The sequence below is a fragment of the Peromyscus maniculatus genome, chromosome 5 (genome assembly GCF_049852395.1).
Source record: "Peromyscus maniculatus bairdii isolate BWxNUB_F1_BW_parent chromosome 5, HU_Pman_BW_mat_3.1, whole genome shotgun sequence".
NCBI classification, from domain to species: domain Eukaryota; kingdom Metazoa; phylum Chordata; class Mammalia; order Rodentia; family Cricetidae; genus Peromyscus; species Peromyscus maniculatus.
This window is the reverse complement of record NC_134856.1, coordinates 128,338,390-128,359,860: the sequence shown is the minus strand read 5'-3', so window position 1 is coordinate 128,359,860 and position 21,471 is coordinate 128,338,390. Positions and strand designations below refer to the sequence as shown.

At 44.5% G+C, this 21,471-nt stretch overlaps 1 protein-coding gene, 1 long non-coding RNA gene and 1 other non-coding gene across 4 annotated transcripts in view; 1 reads left to right on the top strand and 2 right to left on the bottom strand.

Annotated features, from left to right (window-relative positions):
* The window catches only part of Rnf144b (ring finger protein 144B), a 151,792-nt gene that overhangs the window by 91,186 nt on the left and 39,135 nt on the right, over nucleotides 1-21,471 (bottom strand). The window contains exon 1 of one of the 2 annotated variants that reach the window (XM_042278425.2): nucleotides 5,887-9,084. The exons of the other annotated variant lie outside the window; for it this stretch is intronic. The gene's annotated coding sequence lies outside the window, so the exon portion shown is untranslated. Of the gene's footprint in view, nucleotides 1-5,886; nucleotides 9,085-21,471 lie in introns of those variants that run through there. 2 annotated transcript variants of the gene reach the window in all.
* On the top strand, nucleotides 14,036-18,467 carry LOC143273489 (uncharacterized). Its single transcript, XR_013051625.1, has 2 exons — nucleotides 14,036-14,180; nucleotides 17,759-18,467. It is a non-coding gene; the product is annotated as an uncharacterized LOC143273489 (long non-coding RNA).
* On the bottom strand, nucleotides 14,961-15,067 carry LOC121829951 (U6 spliceosomal RNA). Its single transcript, XR_006072990.1, has one exon. It is a non-coding gene; the product is annotated as a U6 spliceosomal RNA (small nuclear RNA).

Below are 21,471 nucleotides of genomic sequence, written 5' to 3'. Positions count from 1 at the left end.
CATGGCTTGAGGATCCGGTACATCATGGCAGGGAAGGCATCCTGCTGATGCTGGCTCACAGCCATGACACTTGAAACATGAAGCTGTTCCTTGCTCACAGACCAAGAAGCCAAGAAGGGACAGGAAGCAGGGTCAGACTAGAGATGCCAAGGCTTGTTCCCCTGTTACCTATTCCTTCCAGATGGGTCCCACCTCCTGAAGTTTCCACAGCTTTCCAGAATACCAGCAACTGGGGACCAAATGTTCAAGCATGTGAGCCTATGGTTTTCCCTGGGCCATAATGACTGGTCTAAAGGTCCCGTAGCTAAAGAAGAGTAGAAGTTGGAGGGCAGGATGTCAGTCAGCATTCATCACACTGATGAAGAAATCTGCACTGAGGTTCAGGCTTTCTCCAAACTTGTTCTTTTATACCTCATAGTAGTGTGTGTGTGTGTGTGTGTGTGTGTGTGTGTGTGTGTGTGTGTGTGTGTGTGTGTGTGTGCTATACATTAACTGTGCATATTCATGGCATTCAGTGTGGTATTTCAGCACCTGCATACAGGAATGCCTGGATCAAATCAGAGGAATGGACATTACCTCTCCTTGTTACGTATGTGTTTAGAGCCTTCAAAGTCCTCTCTGCCATTGCATATACGATAGGCTGTTGTGAACTGCAGTCTTCCCCATGCTGGGAGCAACAGATTTTATTCCTTCTATCTCTTGATGTTTTGTCCTCATTAGCCAGGCTCCTTTCATCTAGCCTCCCCTGACCCTCTGCACCTCCCCAGCCTTTAATAACATCTTTCTACACTTGGGCCATTTCCCCAAGCTAGTGCTACAAGAGGACGCTTGCATGACATGTGACATGAGGTACTATGAGGCCATGCTTACCTTTTGCTAGGACCAGACATGCTGAAAGCACAGAACCTAGCAGGCTCTCTTGTCTGTGAGGTCATGATCAACTCAGGTGGCTTCAAAGATTGGGCTAAGGGCCCAGGGATAGGTGTTCATTACACAACACCCATACCCGCTCTGGTCAAGGTGCACATCAGAAGGCTTTTCGTTGCATGACCCTTAGCTAAGAATAGAGACAAAGATCCTTCTGTGCCATACTGACTGGCACACAGGTTAAGCAGCAGTTACCCTTGAAGTAATCTTCCAACTTGAGATGGGGATAAACTCAATTGTAGAGGGCTTGTCCAGCACATTTGATGCTCTGGGTTTCATCCCCAGCTTTACAAAAATAAAAAAGCAAATAAATCACCGATTTTTCTTCCACATTTTTAGCACTGAGATCATACTTCCAGCTTCTGGGTACAATCACGTAGCTAGAGATGATGCTTTTCAGTAACGGCAGAGACAGCTCACACAAAAAGCATGTGGCCACAAGTTTCCCAGTTAACGTCCCACACCTCACTTACACAGCTTGCCTGAAAGTTCTCTTGGTTCCTCTGAACACATTTGGGCCCCACGATATCATTATGGCCGCAACAGAGGGTCCTCAGTCACAGCATTCCATTCCCATAGCAAAGCAGCTGGTTTCCAATTCTCCACCCTCAGCTACTGTAGGGAAGGCACACTATTGCCTCTTGACAGGATGACAGTGTTGATAAGGTAAGCTACAAAACATAGCCCATGTCCACCACTCCTGATTAATGCTTGGCAAAAATGATTATCTCCTCAAGAGGCCTTCAAGCAATAGCATGAGCCGAACGCTGTTCCTCTGAAATTCACATTCTGCCCCATCTCCCCAGCACTTCAGAACTGGGCTGTACTTCAAAAGAGGTAAGAGGTTACGGTGAGGGGATGGCAGTTGTGTTTCCATCAATCTCACGCATGTCTTTGTAAGAAGTGGACATCGGGATATGGACGCACACAGAGGACAACACAGAGCTGCCATCTCCAAGCCAAGGGAAGCTGATCCCTGAAGCATCACTCTGAGACATAAAACTGTCAGTTCATCCCCTCAGTCTGTGCTGTTATGGCGACCCTAGAGAACTGACGTAAGGAGTGACTTAACCAAAAACATTCAATAGGATTAAATTATAGCACAAAGCATAGAGTAAATATTAATATATCAAACGGATATAAATGAATGACTGAATGAATGTGAGTAGAGGATTAACCAAGCACTCACATGGAAAAATTCCAAATAGTTCATACATATTGTTGCTCTACTCTGAAGGAAGTGGCGTGTAGTAACACCCGCTCCTTACACAGCACACAGTGACTTCCTTCTATGAGTACTGGAGGTGAAGGGGAGGAAAGTGGCTTGCCAAGTGGAAAAAACCCAGCAAACACTGACTCAGCCTAATGAAAGCTAATCTCCACACTGTAAATTATCTTCATAGCCCAAGACCCAGCTATGCGGGCTAAGAACAGCCTGCTTTGGTGGTGGTCTTTCCACCTAAGAACTGGTAAGCCTGACCCGAGCATGACAAAGACACCAAACAAATCCCCATTCCAGCTGAAGAACAACCTAAAAATACTTCTCAAAAACTGCCAAGGTCATCAAAAACAAGGAACCGAGAAACTTAGCCAAGAGCAGCCTCCGAAGAGATGACTCAATGTCACGTGGTGCCCTGGATGGGGTCCCGGAACAGGAAACGGATATTAGGTAAGAGCTCAGGAAGTCTGAATTAAGTGTAGACGTTAGTTATTAAAAGATGCTTATGGGGAATGTTGACAATGGAGATGTTGCTCAGGTGATAGGAAGCGTGTAGGATGTTTCTGTGCCTTCCTCAATTTACCTGTGACCCTAAATTTTCTCTAAATATCTATAAAATAAAAAATGCTAATAATTTATAGAGAGATGCACTCCATAGAATTGCTGTGTGTTTGTCTGTGATTTTGAGACAGTCTCATATAGCCCAGCTGTCCTACATCTCACTTCGTAACTAAACACATCCAAGTTCTGGGATTACAGGCATGCAACCACCATTCCTGGCTACCCCATAGAATTTCAAGAAGTCTCTTTTCGTCACCATTTGCAAAGGCTCCAAAGGTGGCTGTAGAGCAGGCTCCTGCCACTGGACAGTTCACTGGTATGCACATGGCAGAACCAAATGAGCCCCACTGGAGTAATCTACAGGAACATGTGGTAGCCTCACAGGTCTGGAGTTCTAGAGAATCAGACAAGAAAGAGACAGACCCCAACTGGCTACCAGTTCAGTAACAATTTCTTGATAGATTCACCTCTGCCCAAAGGTAAGTCTGACCTCCCAGGCTCGGCAATTACCTTCTCAGTATCTTTAAAGTTAATGGGACTTACAGATGCTGACTCATACTAGCGGAAATCAGCCAGTATAATACAACAAAACAGGGTGCCAGGCAGTCAGGCAGACCCAACAGGCTGAGCCAGATGGGGCGAGGCCTGAGAATGTATATTCTAGCCAGAGATCCAAGGCTGCTGCTCTATGAGAACCATACATTAAGTAGCCTCAGTCTAGACCAGCCACATGGGAAATGTGAAGAGCAAAGCTTATTGGTAAATTGTGTCTGAATTTGGCCATAGGAAAGGTTGACCATGTGACTGTTCAATGAATCAGGCTATAGCTGCTTCTGTCTGCATAATAGAAACAAACAGACTAGCGGCCCTCGGTGTCTTCAGCGCTGGGTTTAACAGCTCCAAGAGTACAGCCACCCCGTACTGAAGGACAATTGGCTTGACCTGTTGTAGTGTCCCAGCAAGTTTACGTGATTTCATCATCTGACCTGTGACATCCATGGCCCATACAAAAAACTCACAACAAGTGATTCAAAGCATATTAAAAACAAGATGCATACCTGGAAACCATAACCATCAGAGGAAAGCCAGCTGGAGCTTTACCCACAGCTCAGGCATGAATTCATTTCTGACGGATGGGATCAGAATGGGGAGATCTCGGGATCTGGTGTCATTTGTTCAGCAATGTTCAGGAAAGGGACAAATGATAGTTCAGAAAGTCCAGCGTGCAGAAGCCTCACAGGGAAAGACTGTTTTGAAAGTGAATTCTGGGGCCTCACTTGCCTGCCTCAGCCCTTGACTACTCCTGTACGTAGAGCCTAACTTAGCCGGCTGCATATGTGTAAGCATGTTACACACACACTGCAACTGATTCTGAGAAGACCTAGAAATCCAACAGTCTACTTCAGTGGTTTTTCAATCCTAGCTCACATTAGAAATATCTGAGAGGAGGAGGAAGTGGGGGCGGGAAGGGTCCTTATAGATGCTCCCAGCCCCTGGTACCAGTCGGATGAGAACGTCAGTGGTGAGATTCAAGCAGACATGTTTGCTGGAGCTTCATGTGTGTTCTGATGCTTAGTGCCTCCAGGTAGTATTATTTTTCTGGGTTGTTAGGCATCAAGATTCTAACATTCCTCCCAGGATATTTAGATTTAGGTCCTGGGCAAGGCCCTAGACTCTGTGTCCAGCAAATGCCAAGTGACTCTTATCTGGTGTTTGAGAGATGTATACATCTTGCCTTGCTGACTCAGAAACTGGTCCTTGGAAAGACTGGTGTTGCTTTTATCCCAACCCTGGCCCAACACTCTCCACCCCTGTTTTGGAGAATCCAAGCTTAAAGGGAATGTGCTACCTGATGCTGAGTATCAATAAAACCCAATGCTTTAAGGTTGAGGCCCTGCAGCCCCACGCTTACAGCTGAAGTAACAAAACAGTCCTCTCATATTTAAATACTGCAGTTAGCCACTCAGCTCTATGACAGGCAAGTATTTAGTAAGCAATTCATAGAATAACAAATTTAAGGTCCACATTATGCTAAATAGGAATCATGTGAAATACCAACTCTGTAGACAAGGAAACTGAGGCACAACGGTGAGGACAAATTGCCTGTTAAACTAAAGTCACCTGAAGGATGAACTTAACCCCCAACAGGGAAGGCTAGAGGTCCATTATCTTATCCTAGCACCATAACCCTGCAAGGGAGCAGGAGTTAAATGGCCTGCCACATGTCACTTCCTGTCTGAAGAGCAACCACAGAAAAGATTAAGAAAGCTAGTGTTTGTTCTATCTCCATCAAGTGCTGGGCTCCACCCTTTACTATTTCATTTCATCAGAGTCAGACATACCCCTATGGTTGTGGATGCACAACAGCACTTTACACAGCGGCAGAAAGAACCGCATTGCTGGATAGCACTGTTTAAAGTGGTGTGTGTGTGTGTGTGTGTGTGTGTGTGTGTGTGTGTGTGTGTGTGTGTGTGTGTAGGCAGAAAACAAGTCAATGTAGTTTTCCAAGCGGATTCGGCAGGCTAGAAACTGGAGAAAGCTGGCTGTGGGTACATGTCAGTCAGGCAAGAGGACACTGGGCAGTGGCTAGGGAAGGAGTCTTGAAAGAAGGGAAGCCCTGGATGTTATTGAACCTGGGAGTCACAGGATGTGTTGTTACCCAACCCCATAGCCAATTAAAAGAACCTAATTAATAATGGAAATGTGGCCACATGGGGAACAGGGACAAAGGGATTCAGCAGGACCCCCAAATCTATTGTTTGAGGTCCTAATGTAAGTAAGATTGAAGTTTAAATAAAGGTGCAAGGATGTGCACATCTAAACAGTCCTGGTCTAGGTGTGGTCCTGCCCATTACTAACACATTATTTTCTGGGCTTCAGTCTCATCCTGTATAATGGTCTGAGAAATTATTAGAACTGTATGATATCTCTTCCTGAGAGACAAGTTTCCCACTCTGGTTGCACCTTTCCCTTATCCCAGTCTGAAATTCCTGGGGGAAATTCTCATTTCTTTGGGGTCCATTGTTTCAACAGTCTGGTAGCCAGATTGAGGGAGATAAGTGTCTCCTAAAAAATACCTTCATTTCTGCAACGCCAGGTGAAAGAGATCTTTGACTCACAAAGAATGGGCTGCCTGAGGTCTGAGAATGCCATAAGTGTTTTTGTTCAGATATACTTACTTCTCGGGGCCAATCTTAACAAGTCAGGGCAAATAGATGAGGTTCATCCACTTTCAGGAATGACAAAACATGGTGTTGCCCTTGGAGAAAATCTCACGTCTCCAGCTCTTATATGGAAAGAGAACAGCAATCCCTTTGTTCTGCACCTGTCCGAGCTTTTCTTCCCAGGTAGTGAGTGGTACAGGATGAAGAAGAGACTGCAAACCCAAGTCTTTAACTCCAAAGTACTTTCAACATTCCGCCAATAGCCTGGAGCCACTGCCTATGTCTTCAGGGCAAACACTGATAAGTGGCAGCCGACAGCTACCTTCTCCCTATCTCCATCTGATTAGGGCCATCTAACAGCCCATCTGTCTAAAAGAAGCTACACAACAGATCTGCCTTAAAGAAATCTGCCTGCTTTCCAACATTCCTAAGGTTGAATGCATTTGTCAGAGATGACGGTTAATCTCAACTGCCAACCTGGTGATGAGATCAAGACTCACTTGGCTTCCGGGCATGGCTTTGAGGGACTGTCTTGATTCGGTTCATTGAAGTGGGAAGATGTACCTACTGTGGATGGAGCCATTCCCTGGGGTGGGACCCTAGAGTGCTTAAGCAGGAAAAGTGAGCTGAGTACAAGCATCCATCACTTCCTGCTTCTTGACTGTGGATGTGTTGTGACCAGCAGCCTCACGTTCCTCCTGCCTTGATGTCCCTGCTTGATAGGCTGTTCCCTTGAACTGTGAGCCACCATGATGTTGCTCTTAGCACGTAACAAGAAAAGTAGTAATACATTAGGTAATCAACACGCAGCGAGGCCTTGGGAAGTCTAGAACGCTCACTAGATAAACAGGGAGGATCTAAAAGAACCGAGACGAAGAGGTACAAAGACAGGTTTTAGAGAGGTTGAGAAAGGGGGTGTGTGTCTTATAGCTCATTTGGGATGCTGTGACACACTGTCATAAACTGGGAAGCTTATAACGTGAGTTGATTTCTCACAGTTCTGGAGGCTGACAGTCCATGGTCAAGGCCCGTTTGGTGTCTAGTTAGCACCTATCCACTAGCTAACAGGCCATCATTCTCTCACTGTAATCTCACGCAGCAAAAGGGCTGAGGGGACCCTCTGACCACTTTGATAAGGCCACTAACCTCATCTCTGAGGGTTCTGTCCCCAGGACCAAAGCACCTCCCGAAAGCCCCATTTCCTAATGCCTAATTCTTAACCTTGGGGTTCAGGTTTGTTATGATTTGAATGTGGATGAAAACTTGCTTCCCAAGTGGTGATACTGTTTTGGGAGGTTGTGATACCTCCCTTAATGGGGGGGGAACATAGCTGGAGGAATAAGAATGGGTCACTGGGAGTAATGAGTGGGCTTGGGGCAGCCTGTTTCCTACCCTATCCTGCTTTCTTGGTCCACTGAACAAGCTGTCCCATGCTCTGGTGCCATTGCTACAAGCCACTCCAGTCACTGTGCTTTCCCACACCCTCAAACCAGGAGCCCAAATGAATTCTCCCCCTTAAGCTGTCACGTGTCAAGTGTTTGGTCTTCACACTGAGAAGGGTAATGAATGTAAGACTTCAACAATCCGAGTGCTGGGGGCATATACACACTGAGACCACAGAGGAAAGAATGGCACAGGCTGACGAGGAGCCTGCCTGCAGCAGTGAGAGCATCGGAACGACAACGCAGCTCTCACCCCAGAACAAGCCTTTGGGGCTCTTCCTGTGGGCTGTGCACAGCTCTGGGCCCACAGGCATCAGCTGGAAGGTGTGCAAAATTAAGCAGGAAAACCCTCGCCCTTAACTGAGTGGGGATGGAGATGCCCGAAGCCCTATGAGGCATGCTTTCCCTTACCAGGGCAGGTGAATTAGGAAGTGTGAGTGACAAGGTTACCTGAGTGAGGAAGCAGGCAATGATCATCGGTGGGAGCCGACACACGCTTCCTAGCGAGAGCTGAGCTTGCTTTACACAGCAGGGCTGCATTAGGGGATGGCTTGGCCATGTGCATGATCACCAGGTGTATGAGATGGTCTGCACTTGGCTGTGCTGGGGGAGGTATTTTGCTCCACCCTTGGCATTCCTTTAAAAGCCCTTTAGTAGCGACAGAAGGGGCTGGTGGGTTTTGACCCAGGCCCTCCCAAGGCTGTCCTATGTTTCTATCTGTCTCTCTCCCCTATATGTTTATCTACATATTCTTCCTCTCTCCCTGCTCAAGAGGGAGAAAAGTAGGGGCAGGCCCCCTACAATAGTCATGCCTAGAAGAAAGCTCAGAGCACAACTGGAAATACATCTGGGGCCTTCAGCGATGGTAATGACTAAGCGAATATTGACATCATTCTGCATTTCAATCTTTTTCATTGCATTCCTGCTATGATATATTTGAAAATGTGAAAAATATTATTTAAAAAAAGAAAACTCACGAGCTGACTGAAGTCGGCTGATTGAAAAGTATATTATTTTCCAAGCCTAATACTATGTATTTTATTTCCTCAAGGCATGTAGCTGGGTAAATCACGTGCACCAGACAAATCAGAATTAATGGTTCAAGGTTTGTTTCTTCCTTCATCCAAGAAATAATAGCTGACAGCATTTATAATTTGTCATTGCTTCCAGGCGGGCTGTGCTCACATTGCCCACCTCGGGTACAATCTCCTTAAGACCCAAGCCCATTGCTAGTTCTTCACGGGCTGAAAATTGTATACGAGCCACTAATAACAGAATCTCAGCTAGCAAATAGTGCTGCACCTACCTGCAAACCACTGAACCTTCAAAACAAGCAACAGCACCAAATGCTTAGTACATTCTAAGGTGCCACAATTGCAGAACTAGCTTATTGTTCCCAAGAACTACCTGATGTATATTAAAAAACAATAAAATTGGGAAATTCTATAAAAAAAATCATTTAAAAAATTAAGGAAATTATCCTTTCCACTATTTAGAGAAACTCTATGAAAGCAAATACTACGTGATATTTTAATGCTTTGATATCAATTTTTCCACATCTCTTGCAACTGTGACCATCATGGAAACGGAGGCTTTGTCTACTTTGTCTGGTATTTTTCACTCCTGTGAGAATTCATGGAACATAACACTCCAGAGGCATCTGTGAAAAGAAAGGAGTTGCCTGAGGTGGAAATGAACTTTACGAGCATTTGTGAAATACCCTTGACTAAAGCCACGGTTAAAAATAAAAGGATTTGACAAGCCTCTCCAACAACCACACGCCTCTTCTTCGCATTTCTGTTCATGGGCATTTCCATAGTTTACTTTGTTTAAAAGAACAGCACAGGAGAGGCCCCTCATTACCTGGGAAACTCCGGAGGTGGGAACGGAGGGACCCCGGCACGGTGTGCTGTCACCTGCTGGCCACTGCTCCCTGGGAGACTTCTGACCTTTCCCTTCCTTGTTTATTTCTTTGTTCCGTGTGTGTGTGTGTGTGTGTGTGTGTGTGTGTGTGTGTGTGTGTGTGTGTGTGTGTGTGTGTACGATGTTTCATGTGTATAGGCACACGTGTTTGTGCACGCATGCATGCATGTGCAGGTAAAGGCCTGAGGTTCAAGGGTATCACCTTTCCTATTGCTCTCCGACCTTATCACTGGGACCCACAGGTCTCTCAGTCAAACCCAGAGCTCGGCAGCATGGCTAGTCTCTGCCTTCCAAGGCTAGGCTGTCTGTCAGGTAGACCACCATGCCCACCTATCGTTTATGTGGGTTCTGGGGGTGTGAACTCTGGTGCTCTTCATTGCGGGGGAAGTAATTTTACCACAGAGCCATCTCTCCAGCCCCATCTCTCTTCTTCTTTTGTTTTTTTAAGGCGGTGTCTCCCTCTACAGTCCAAGCTGGCTGGGAATTCACTATGTGGTCCAGGCTGAATGTGTGCCAATCTTCCTGCCTTGGCCTTACCAGTGCTGGGCTTTCAGGCTTAAGGCATCCTGTCCAGCTACCTCTCCACATTTCTAGGACTCATTTCCTTATCTGTATAGTGGGGTTACCATGAGAGCGTCCTATAAGTATGTTCATGAGAACTAACATTTATGAGAGATTATGTACCAAAAATCAGATAAATACTTCACCTTCCATACTTTTTATGTAAAGAGTATCAGTTAATCCTTGTAACAGTCCAGTGATGACTTTCTCTCCTGTTGATGAAAGAGTGGGGGCATTTAGATGTATGGCTACCTGCTAAGGTCATATAAGGAAAACAAGCCCAGGATGGAAACACAGATACTCTGGACCTCTCACCTCTATGCTCAGTGTGCATCTGGACATCTAGATTGTCTGCAGGCACAGAATAAAGGGTGGTAGTGTTGCCTCCCAAGAGAGGAACTGAGTGTCTGGAGCACTTAATCAACACTTTGAATTTAAACATCCTTGATGTATCCTTTAAGCGTTACAAAAATGGCCTGCTCCAAAAAATAATAAACCATGAAAAGGGTCTGTGGAAAGTGAAATTCCTACAAGTGTTGACAAAAATGAGCACAACACCCCTTATACAGACTTAGGGTAGGAATAGCACTTGGACTGGCCGGCACTATACACTCTTGGAATCACATACACACCCTTGCAGGCACCCAGGTACCACAGGCTGACGGTTCTGCTGCTCCATCAGTCTTTTTGGCTGATGCAGAAGTCCAATCTTCAGCTCTTATAAAGGATTACTGAATGCCAGCATGGTCCCGACCTCAGGGGTTTGGCACATGCTCATCCCTACCAGGAGTCCTCATCTCTCAGTTTACCCAGGCCATCCTTCGCCTATTGCGTTTTAATATAAACAGCATAACTACCATCTTCTCCTGCATGTTCCTTAAAACCGCAATTTCTTTTTTCTCAGCATCATGCATCACCACTGGCTGACACATTATATATGTTGCTGATCTGTGTCTCCCCCGGCTCAGACCCTTTGGAGGTCAGCTTCATGAGAGCTGAGGCTTCACCATTGCCAGTCACTGTTACGCCTGCAGTGTCCAGAGGAGTGGACTCTCATTTAATTGCCAAATAAATGAAACTACTGTGGCCTTTGGAATTGACCATATTAGTATCTTTCTTCTAAAGTGGATGGTATTTATTTCACAAAAATCAACATTGTCCAAAGAAGAGGATGACATGCATTGTAGTTTAAGAAAAAGAAATTCTGTGTCCCCAGCATGTTACAGTAAATATCTTTCTATTGCCACAAACATCAATTTAGAGATTCTTCCCTGAAACCTCTAACTACAAAAGGGAACATGTTCCAACAAGTGTTTGTGTTGATTTGAACTGAGGTAAAAACATCATAGAGATTGAAACAAGGCCCCAGGTTTTCAGGCTAACATGCCCAGCAAGTTACCTATACTTCCTATACCTCAGTTTCCACTCTATAAAAAGCTGATTATAGCAATACTTAACCCATAAGCATGATGCACACATTTGATTGGCTTAACCAAGAATTAAATGAGTTTAAGGATGAAGAAGGTACTTGGAAAGTGTTGGAGTGTTGTAGCATGAATCTTAAAAGTTCTTATTAATAAAATCAAACCTGAGCCAGGTATTGGGGTGAACACTGGAAGATCAGAAGAGACAGAACAAGCCACAGCTAACCTCACCTGGCCAACTTCTCAGCTGATCTTGTTTCCTCAGACTGGAAGCCTCTGTGTCCTCATATCCGAATGGCTCTCAGCTGAACTGTGCTGCTCAAAACCTAAAAGCTTAACTAGCCAAATGCTTAACCAGCCAAATGCTTCTAGTTCCTGGTCCTCACGCCTTACATATCTTTCTGCCTTCTACCATCACTCCCTGGGATTAAAGGCTCGCTTTCTGGGATTAAACACCATGCCTGGCTGTTTCCAATGTAGCCTTGAACTCACAGAGATCCCAGATGGATCTCTGCCTCTGGAATGCTAGGATAAATGTTGGCTCACTTGCGTGAGTGCCAACATTTTCTAGCCTAAGTATCTAGTGGCTTTCTGTTCTCTGACCCCAGATAAGTTTATTAGGGTACACAATATTTTGGGGAACACAATACCACCACAGAGTGTGACATCCCTGTGGACTTAATTCAAACCCTTGAGAGGAGTAAGGTGGTTTCTTGAAGTTACCACTAAAATACCTTGTAAAGTTAAGTACAATTTAAAGTGGAGAAGAGACAGTAAAATTTGATGGAAGGTCTGAGCTCAACACCTCTCAATGCTGAGTTACCCAAGCTTTGTCTCTTTAAGTTTTATTGAGCAAATCTGTAACAAAACCTTTAGAGAATAGTGCATTGTCAATGTGACTGCCAGGAGGTACAATTTAAGACCCCCATAGAAGGAGGAAAAGGTTTTAACACAGTGTACACTGCTTAATCAAAGTACAACAATGTAAGAGTCAAACCCTAACCCTGGCCCTCTGTGGTGGTTTGAGGAGAATGGCCCCCATAGGCTTGTAAATATGAATGCTTAGTTACCAGGCACTGTTTGAAAGGATTAGAAGCATTGGGGGTGTGGCCTTGCTGGAGGAGTGTGTTGCTGAGGGTGGACTGAGGTTTCAAAAGCCCATGCCAAGCACAGAGTCCCTCTCTCAGCCTGTGGATCCAAGTCTAACTCTCAGCTACTGCTCCAGCACCATGCATGCCGCCATGATGTCATGATGATAATGGACTAAACCTCTGAAACTGTAAGCCAGCCCCCCATTAAATGTTTTCTCTTACAAGAATTGCCGTGGTCATGGTGTCTCTTCATAGCAATGGAACAATGACAAAATCACCCTAACACGAAGTAAACTCCACACAGATGTTTAACCGCAATGTAGAAGTAATGCCTTGCTGATTAATAATGGGAAAGGTGCTTGTTGCTTGCTGCTCTCTTAGCCTCCGCTTACAAACCTTTAACTGAATTTTCTCTTCGAAAATTAAAAGTGTGCAATCTTCCAGAGCCCAGACGACCTTCCTTTGAAGGATACGGAATGACTGACAGGTGTTCAACATCCTTTCGGTACTCCTGGTTTCCACTATAACCAGAGCCTGTGAGGGCAGAAGAGGTCTGCATACCTGTCCATCGTCCTCACTTTATAGAGAAAGGAGCCGACAAATTAAACCTCTTCCCAGCTCCCCTAGTCATTCATTTAAAACCTACCAGAGTCAGTTTTGTTTAGCATGGAAGTTAAGGGAAAAACATTAATTTCCTCCTTAGTCCAATGGAACAAATTACATTGGATTAGTAAGTTAAATAAAGAGTACAGATCACCTTCTCAAGATCTTTGTCATAGGCTTTCAAGGCTCCTTAATATTTTAACTGTGCTTTTTTGGGGTCCAAGAAAACAATAGCTTTCACTCCCCTCCAAGTTGAAAATCCAGAAGCTCATTATTTTCAGATATATAGTGTTTAAGAAGTAAACTTTGACCCCTTTCAGAAAAAGCCCCTGCCTCCAAGCAAAGACATGTCCTTTAGCCTCCCGATTGCACTGTGATCAGCATCCCACATACTCAAGAAGATGCAAACAAAGCAAAGGAAGACGGTTTCAGAACAGAACAAAGTAACGACCTACATGAGTACATAGGAAACCATCCTTTAGGTTTACACTTGCAAGTACTGCTATTCCCAGCTGACAAGAGTCTTCCTGTTAACTCCAGGGAAGGCCAGTGTATTGGATCAACTGGCCAGGCAGAAACTCCGAGGATCCAGAGGCTGTATGCTCAGAGGAGCTAGCATCCCTGCCCATTAACACGGCCTGCAAAGCATGCTGGACATTCTACTACCTAGCACTTCACTTAATCCCAAACAACCCTGGCAACTAGAATTGTTGTCTCTATGTTTGAGGTAAGAAAACTGAGGCATAAACAAGTCAGTCACTTGCCAGACTTACAGATAGCAGGAGCTAAGATCTTCCTAATGCCAAAGTCAGAGTTCCTCCTCTAGAAGCATCTTTCACCTTTCCCCTACCAGTCTGAAGCTCATCCCATTATCTGCCCTCTTTAAATGCCTTTGCTTAGGGTGAGGCACTGACCCCACCCAATAAATGCATTGGATCCCCAAGTGTCTATGATTAACTCTCATGCATCAGGCGAGGACTCTGTGGGAAGAGACTAAAGGAGCAAAGTATTTAACGTGCCCAACAAAGCAGAGTGAAGGGTGGTTAATGGGTAACTAGCTGGCCCATGACAGAACAACAGTACCAACCAGAGGGCGACCCACCCCACAACAAGTGTCAGGAGGTTGAACTGAACGGCCGAGAAGCTTTCCCCAAGCAATTCTGTTAAATGAAAATACATGAGGGGAAATCTGCAGGTGGATGCAGGGCACATATTCAAGCCTGCGGTTCTGAAAGGGTTTCAGGAAGCTGACACTCTTCCTTAAGGTCAGTATAAGAGACACTGACACATTCTGGGCTGGTCTTTAACAGTGAATCAGGGGCCTCATTTCCTGGATTCATTTTGGGTTTCTGCTCCATTACTACCCTTTTTACCCTCAGGAGCAGAAGCAGGCATTCATAAAGGGATAGTCTCTGTTCCTTGCAGTAATTAATTAAAGGGCACAATTACTCTCTGTCACAATGACTGGGCTTGAGCCTCATGGATCTTCCTGGTCCTGGGTTCAATCCCAGGACCTACACAGCAAAAGGAGGAAAGTGGCTGCCACAAGTTGTCCCCTGACCTCCACATAAGCACTATAGCGTGCGCACACCCCATTTTCCATGCACAAAACAAGTCGATATAAACAGCAATAGAATGTTTTAAAACGAAAATGAATACGTATACAAGTTCAGAAGAACATGTATTTTAAGTCTGATTTCCAAAGACCGTGGTTATGTACAGTTTTTCCAGGGACTTGTTTATACAAAGCCAGACTGAGCTTCCTGCGTAACCGGAACAGTGCAAGGGATGCTGGGAAGATGGGGAAGTTTGTACAGGAAAGGCACCTCTGAAGCACAGTATCCAGCAAATCTGACCTGGGGAAAATCAATTTTTAACCTTCTCTATAGGGAGAAATTAATCTTAGCTGGAAATCGAAAAGATATAAATAGTAGCAATGGCTAGAAAAGCCCAGACCAGAGCATTTCCATCTTACTGAGCTCAGTATAGGTGATTATGCAAAAAAGTCTACTATAATGGGAAAGTTATGGACTATTAATTAACATATTTTTATGGAACACTTCATGAATTTGTGTGTCATCCTTGCGCAGGGGCCATGCTAATCTTCTCTGTATCGTTCCAATTTTAGTATACGTGCTGCAGAAGCAGGCACAACATATTTTTAAAATAGAAGAAAACATGTATTATGTCCCTCTATGAGTAATTTATATGAATTATCTTACTCCTAATACCAATATTACTGTAATTAAGTGAATTTTAATAATGTGAAACTGATAAGTTTACAGTGTAGGTAATTGCTAACTCATACTAAACTAATATTGTATGTCTTTATTCCTTGTCTTAAAATAAGAATTTTCTAAGGACATTTTTCATCTTAAGGATTTCACCCAAGTTCAGTAAACATCAAGTGTGAAGCAAACTGTGCACTTGGCCAAGAGAACATCCTCAAAGTTTACTGTTTCACATTGTAAACACAAATTCAGCATTCCAAACAGCGTGATGGAATTGTAATAAACATGGTCTCTGCCTGGTCGATCAGTGTGCTTATATCGTTTACTTCAGATCTATAGTTGAAACACACACGAGTACAGTACCATAGGGTCAGAGACTCCAGCCACCCTGAAGTGAACTCAACTCTGACCTCTTAAGGACTTACTTCTTAAATGACGATGTCCAGGTCACACACTTCCGGGGAAGCTAGCTGCTGCTGCCATTGCAGCCTGAGAGCTACTCAGCCAGCAGAAGCTGGGCACTGAAAACTGTTCTGGAAGGCAACCTTCCCAGCCCTGGGCCAGCCTGAGGAGATTGGACCCTGAACCTCCCAGCACTGCTGCCCCGGTGTGCTTCCTCACTGCCCAGCCTGAGGAACCTGAGCCACAACCGTGTGTGCAGGGCAGGCTCAGATTTCCTAATCCTGTCAGACATGTGAGTTAATAAATGTTCATTATTTTTAAGAAAAAAAAGTAAGTATGTATAGCCAGATATAGATACACTCTCCCTCTAATATATAATATATATCATATCTATATTGAATTATGCAGTTATTATACATTATGATATAATATGTATAATTATATAAATATATATAGTGAGACATATCTGTATGTCAGGCTGCATAGACTGATATAGAGAGAGGGAGACAGAGACAGAGAGAGATCATGAGCCAACTTGTATAAGTAGAAATTTTCTGGTTTCCATTTAAACAGGGTCTGAACAAAAGCAGCAGGCACTGTGTCTGGCCATAGGATGGTAGGAAGTCCCTGGAAAAGTCTAGAAGCAATCAAGGTGATAGACAGGAAGTTACGGCCTTCAGGAGGAAGCAGAAGAATGGGAGAAAAGCAGGAACCCTGCAGTACCATGGCACAAACCTATAACTCAACACTTGGGACCCTGAGGAAGGAGGATGAGGCCAGCTCTATAATTAACACGAACTGTTGCTTTTCGTACATTTCAGAATAGCCTTTAAAGTGGGGCTACGGCTCTGTGGTAGAGTTTGCCAAGTATGCATGAGGCCCTGGTTCCAATTCCACAGCTCCATGGTAGAGCTTGCTGAGTATACATGACCACTAGGTTCAATTTCCAGACCACAAAATAAAATAAACTTGATTTTAAAAAAAAGGGGGGAGGGGAACTTAAGTGAGTACAATGAATTAATTTCTGCAGAGAAATAACACTTGTTAAAGAATAAGTAACACAATGTATTTTATAGATTGAATGCATACCATTAAAACTCAACAATAATCATAGCACTTGTTTAGAGTTGAAGCCAATACACTTTCTTCAGGAAAGAGTGTTTCCCAGATGACATTTGTTTAGAGTAAGGAGGGCATGCTGAGATAAAGAAGCAGATTGACCTCAGCTGGGTTTATTTATTGCTGCAAAATTATATACTCAATGCATCCCTTATTGTGTCTACTCAGGGCAGTCACCCCTACCATCCCACCTTTGGTGGGCCATGGCCAATAAAGTGTGTGGAGTAAATTCCAGAATAAGATAAACACAGACTTGCTAAAAGAAAAGCAAAGAACCACAGCAGAGAGAAACATATACGTGTAAATCATGCCCCGTCTCAAGAACGCCAAGTCCTCCAAAGAAGCCTCCTCTGCAATTGAAAAAACAGGCGCAGCAACTATATACAAAATGTGAATATACAAAACAGTTCCTAGAACAAGGGTTGGTGATGCATATCAGTAATCCCAGCAGATAGAAGGTACAAGCAGGAGGACTTTAAGGCCCTCCTTGGCTATATAGCCAGCCAACTTGAGGTCAGTCTGAACTACAGGAGTTGCTGTTTCAAAATAAATAAATAAATAACACCAAAAGAGCAGAACATAGATTCTATTTCCCATTTATAGTATCACTGTTATTTGATGACCACTATTGACAAGAAAACGCAGTCCTGTTTCTCCAAAAGGATACTGACAGTCACAAAAAAAAAAAAAAAAAAAAAACCTACTAATAGCTGGAGAGACAGCTCAACAGTTAACACTGCTTGCTGCTCTTCCAGAGGACCAGGGTTCCATTTCCAGCATCCCTGTCAGTCAGTTGGCTCACACCCACCTCTAACGCTATCACCAGGGCATCCAACCCCCTCTGCCGGCCTCTGAGGGAACTAGGCACACACATGGTACCCAGACATATATTTAGGCAAAACACTCATACACAGAAAACAAAGTAAACTGATTTTTTTCAAAGATCAAATCTACTCATTAGTAGAGACTAAAAATAAAGAGATCCTCTTATTGACAGGTTAATGGCAAAGAACTAAACTCAGTCTCTCACAGGGGAACCCAGGACGCCCAAGCATGACTCCTGAACTAACACCTGACTTCTTCTTCCTTAGCATCACACAGAAAGTGAGCCACACAGCCATTCACATCCCAGAGGACAGCAGTTCCAATGGAAGCCTATGGGAAACCCGACATTTGCTGGCAGGTAACACCACATTGTCTGTCTGCAATGACAGGATCCTTGAGTGACATCCAATGTGGTGTGAAATCTCCTGCACATCCATGTCAGGGCCTTGGATCCAACATAAGGCTGTAAAAGGAGCAGACAGCCTCCCGAGTCCCGAATATTCCATGTGACCCTGTTTTCTGTAAAGGTATTTGATTCAATCTATTTCAATCCAGTGAATGGTTACCCGGGCTAAAGGATCAGGAGAGAAGAAGGGACCGTGAATAAGGCCACCCTGTCTCAGACTCTCACAATCGCAAAGGGGAGATGGCAGGAACCCTGAATTAAAGTAACCACAGAGCAGGGGCCAGAGTACAAATCGAACACAGAAAAGAACAAAACCCAATTGCTCCTGGAAGATCACACAAGAACGAACAGGTTTAAAGATGAACGGGAATTCAGCAGGCAGATGGCAGAGGGCAGGCCTCCAGTATCATCAAGTCTATTGACTATCATGCCAACTTACCTTAACCATGAGGATGTTAGACATGGAAAACAATATATATCACTTTTAATTCAACTAGACAACTCCCAAATGTGCTCTATGTGTTTCTTTATACATACAAAACATTGATGAATGAATATATTTGTGAGTATACGACCCATTTACTGAGCATGTATTTGCCCTAGGCGGCACAATGGCTATGTTAATATTATTATAGTCCCTAAATGCTACATATTGTCTCTATGCTGCTGTTGTTTTTTAAAGAGTTATTCAATTTTATTTTCTGTGTATGAGTGTTTTGCCTGTATGTATGTATGTATGTGTGTTTGTATGTATATATACCACCTGCATGCCTGGTGCCTGTGGAGGTCAGAAGAGGGCCGCAGATCCCCTAGAGCTGCAGTTATGGATGGTTGTGAGCCACCATGTGAGTGCTGGGAACCAATTCCAGGTCCTCTGCAAGAGCAGTACATGCTCTTAACTGCAGAACCCATTTTTTTGTTTGTTTGTTTGTTTTTGTTGTTGTTGTTTTGAGACACAGTCTCATTTTGTAGCCCTGGCTAGCTTGAAACTCACTATGTAGTGCAAGATGGCCTTGAACTCACAGCCACACTCCTACTTTAGCCACTTGAGAGCTAGGATTATAAGCATATAACACTAACCCTGCTTTATATATGCTCTTCACAGACCAAAACAAATAAACAAAACCAACCCTTAGGTAGAACAAGGTCACCTGGCTAGTCCATGGCTCAGCCAGTATCTAAAGTAGACTAGGCTGATGATGCTAATAGTTCTAGTTTTTATTTTGTTTTGTTTTTTCCCTGAGACAGGGTTTCTCTGTATAATACCTCTCGCACTTCTGTAGACCAGAATGGCCTTAAACTCACAGAGATCCACCTGCCTCAGCCTCCCAAGTGCTAGGATTAAAGGTGTGTGCTACCACCACCCCGCAATAGTTCTAGTCTTAATCACTACCCCAGGTCTCTTTTTCATAAATCATCTATGTAAACCAGACTCTTCTTGGTCTATTATTTATCTTCTTTATTTCACTTCTTCATTTTTTATTTGGTTTTATGTTTTTCTTTTGAAATGGAGTTTCATGGAACCCAGGCTAGCCTCAAGCATACTCTGTAGCTCAGGCTGGTCTTAGACTCCTGATTCTACTGTGTCCACCTTCCAAGTACTGGGATTACAGCCTTGTGCTACCTTACTGGGCTCTTATTTGTCTATTTAATAAAAATCTTTGTATTGACATAATTGTTTGGCTGGAACCTCCAGTTCACTCCTGCCTGATCCAGAAAGCTTCACTCCTCTCTCTCCAAACCTTACCCTCTCAGGGGATCTCCAACAAAGAAAAGGCACCAAAAAGCCCAGCTCCACATTCTTAGTGGCTGCGGTAGCTCCTCCCCTGAAGTTGCCAGCAGACCAAGTCCCTGCCTAAAGTGCTCAGTTTTTGTGGTGGACACGTTATTACCCCTCACCTACAGGCTATATAACTGTCCTGCTTCAGTTTGGATGCGTGACTTCTCCAGCCCCAATCTCCGGGCCTAGAGGACTCACCCAGTGTTGCTTTGCTTAAATAGACCTGATTTTATTACTTTTTCAGTTTGGCTTGATCTGGCTTACTGCATCAGAGAAACCTATTATCACAATGCAAAAAACCTATTAATAATTATATTCCCTCTCAGCTGTGCTAAATCTCCTTCTCACAGCTGCTTAAACCAGACCATCCCCACCAAGAAGCGTTTGCCAAATCCTAAAGCAACGGTTGGAGACATACAGGGAAGTAGAAGGGTGTCTGGTTTGCGGGACTTGAATCTCCCGGAGAGCTGCGTGTGGTCTGAGGAGTCCCAGCTTCCCGGGCCCTCAGTTTCCTATGGAGCCAAAGGAAGATAAATTCTACGGCTGGGAGACTCAAAGGGAATGGAAGATAATTTAATGGGTGCGCGGGCTTCCTTCTGCTCCAGGAGCTTCCGGTGGACTCGCAGCAGCAGAGTTAAATGCACTCAGTGGACGGAGCCCACACGAAATGCCTTTCCAAAGCTCAAAGGGCATCCAAGTCTTAGCACATTAACAAAACACGTTTGCATGAAACAAAAATGGGAAGGAAATGGGAGAGAGGAGAAGCGCCGCCTGAAAACAAAGACCTTCTGAGTCGCTGAGGTCCAAGATGGGCAGCTCAGCCCTGGCCTCCCTTGTCTGATTTCTCACCACTTCTCACAAAAAGGCGTATCGTGGTCATCTGATTTCTCCCCGCCATCAGTAACAGCCCCTAAGCCACTGACTGCCCTCTGAAAAGGCTCTCACAGCTGCTCTGACCCCAGAGCACTGACTCCACACTCTGGCCCCTCCCTCTCGCTATCAGGCTACCACCCCTTTGCAAAATCTGTGGATTTAACAGTAATATAGGAGTACAGATCTTGAACTGACCTCCGAGGAAAATATTCAAAAGGCTTACACTCTCCACCCAGCAAAGGAGTGAAGTTACCCCTCACGAAGAGGCAATAGGATCAGGATGGCCACAAACCCAAGGCCAGCGATTGCTAGGCCAGTCAGGGATACATAGGGGAGATTCTGTATTTAAAACAACAATCAATGCCCGTGAGATGGCTCAGCAGATAAAGGCACTTGCTGTCAAGCCTGCTGACCTCAATCCAATCCCCAGGACTCAGATCACAGGGGAAAATCTAACCTCCACACCTGTGCCATGACACACAGACGTGCACACAGAAATCACAGCAACAAATAAAACCAGCAAGAAAAGCTGACCGTGGCAGCTCAGGCCTGTAATCCCAGCATTTAGGAGATAGGGGTCGGAGGATTAGGAGTTTAAGGTCAACCTTGGCTTCATAGCAAGTTCAAGGCCAGCCTAGACTACATGAGACCCTGTCTAAATAAACCAATAAAATTTACAAAAGAGGGGGCTCTCTCAGAGCCAGTTTTCCTCTGCCAGCACTTAAATTTATTAAATAAACACAACCCGTCTTAAAACTCCCTGGTGTTCAGGTCTGCTTCTCCCAGGGAAAGGACCAATCAGCCTGCCTCCCAGTTACCCAGCACACATATTCTATCTTTTGCTACGTGGCTTTCTGTGAGTTCTAAGGCAGCCACAGGCATGGGAAGGAAGAAACTGGACTTTATTCTTCTCTAGTTTA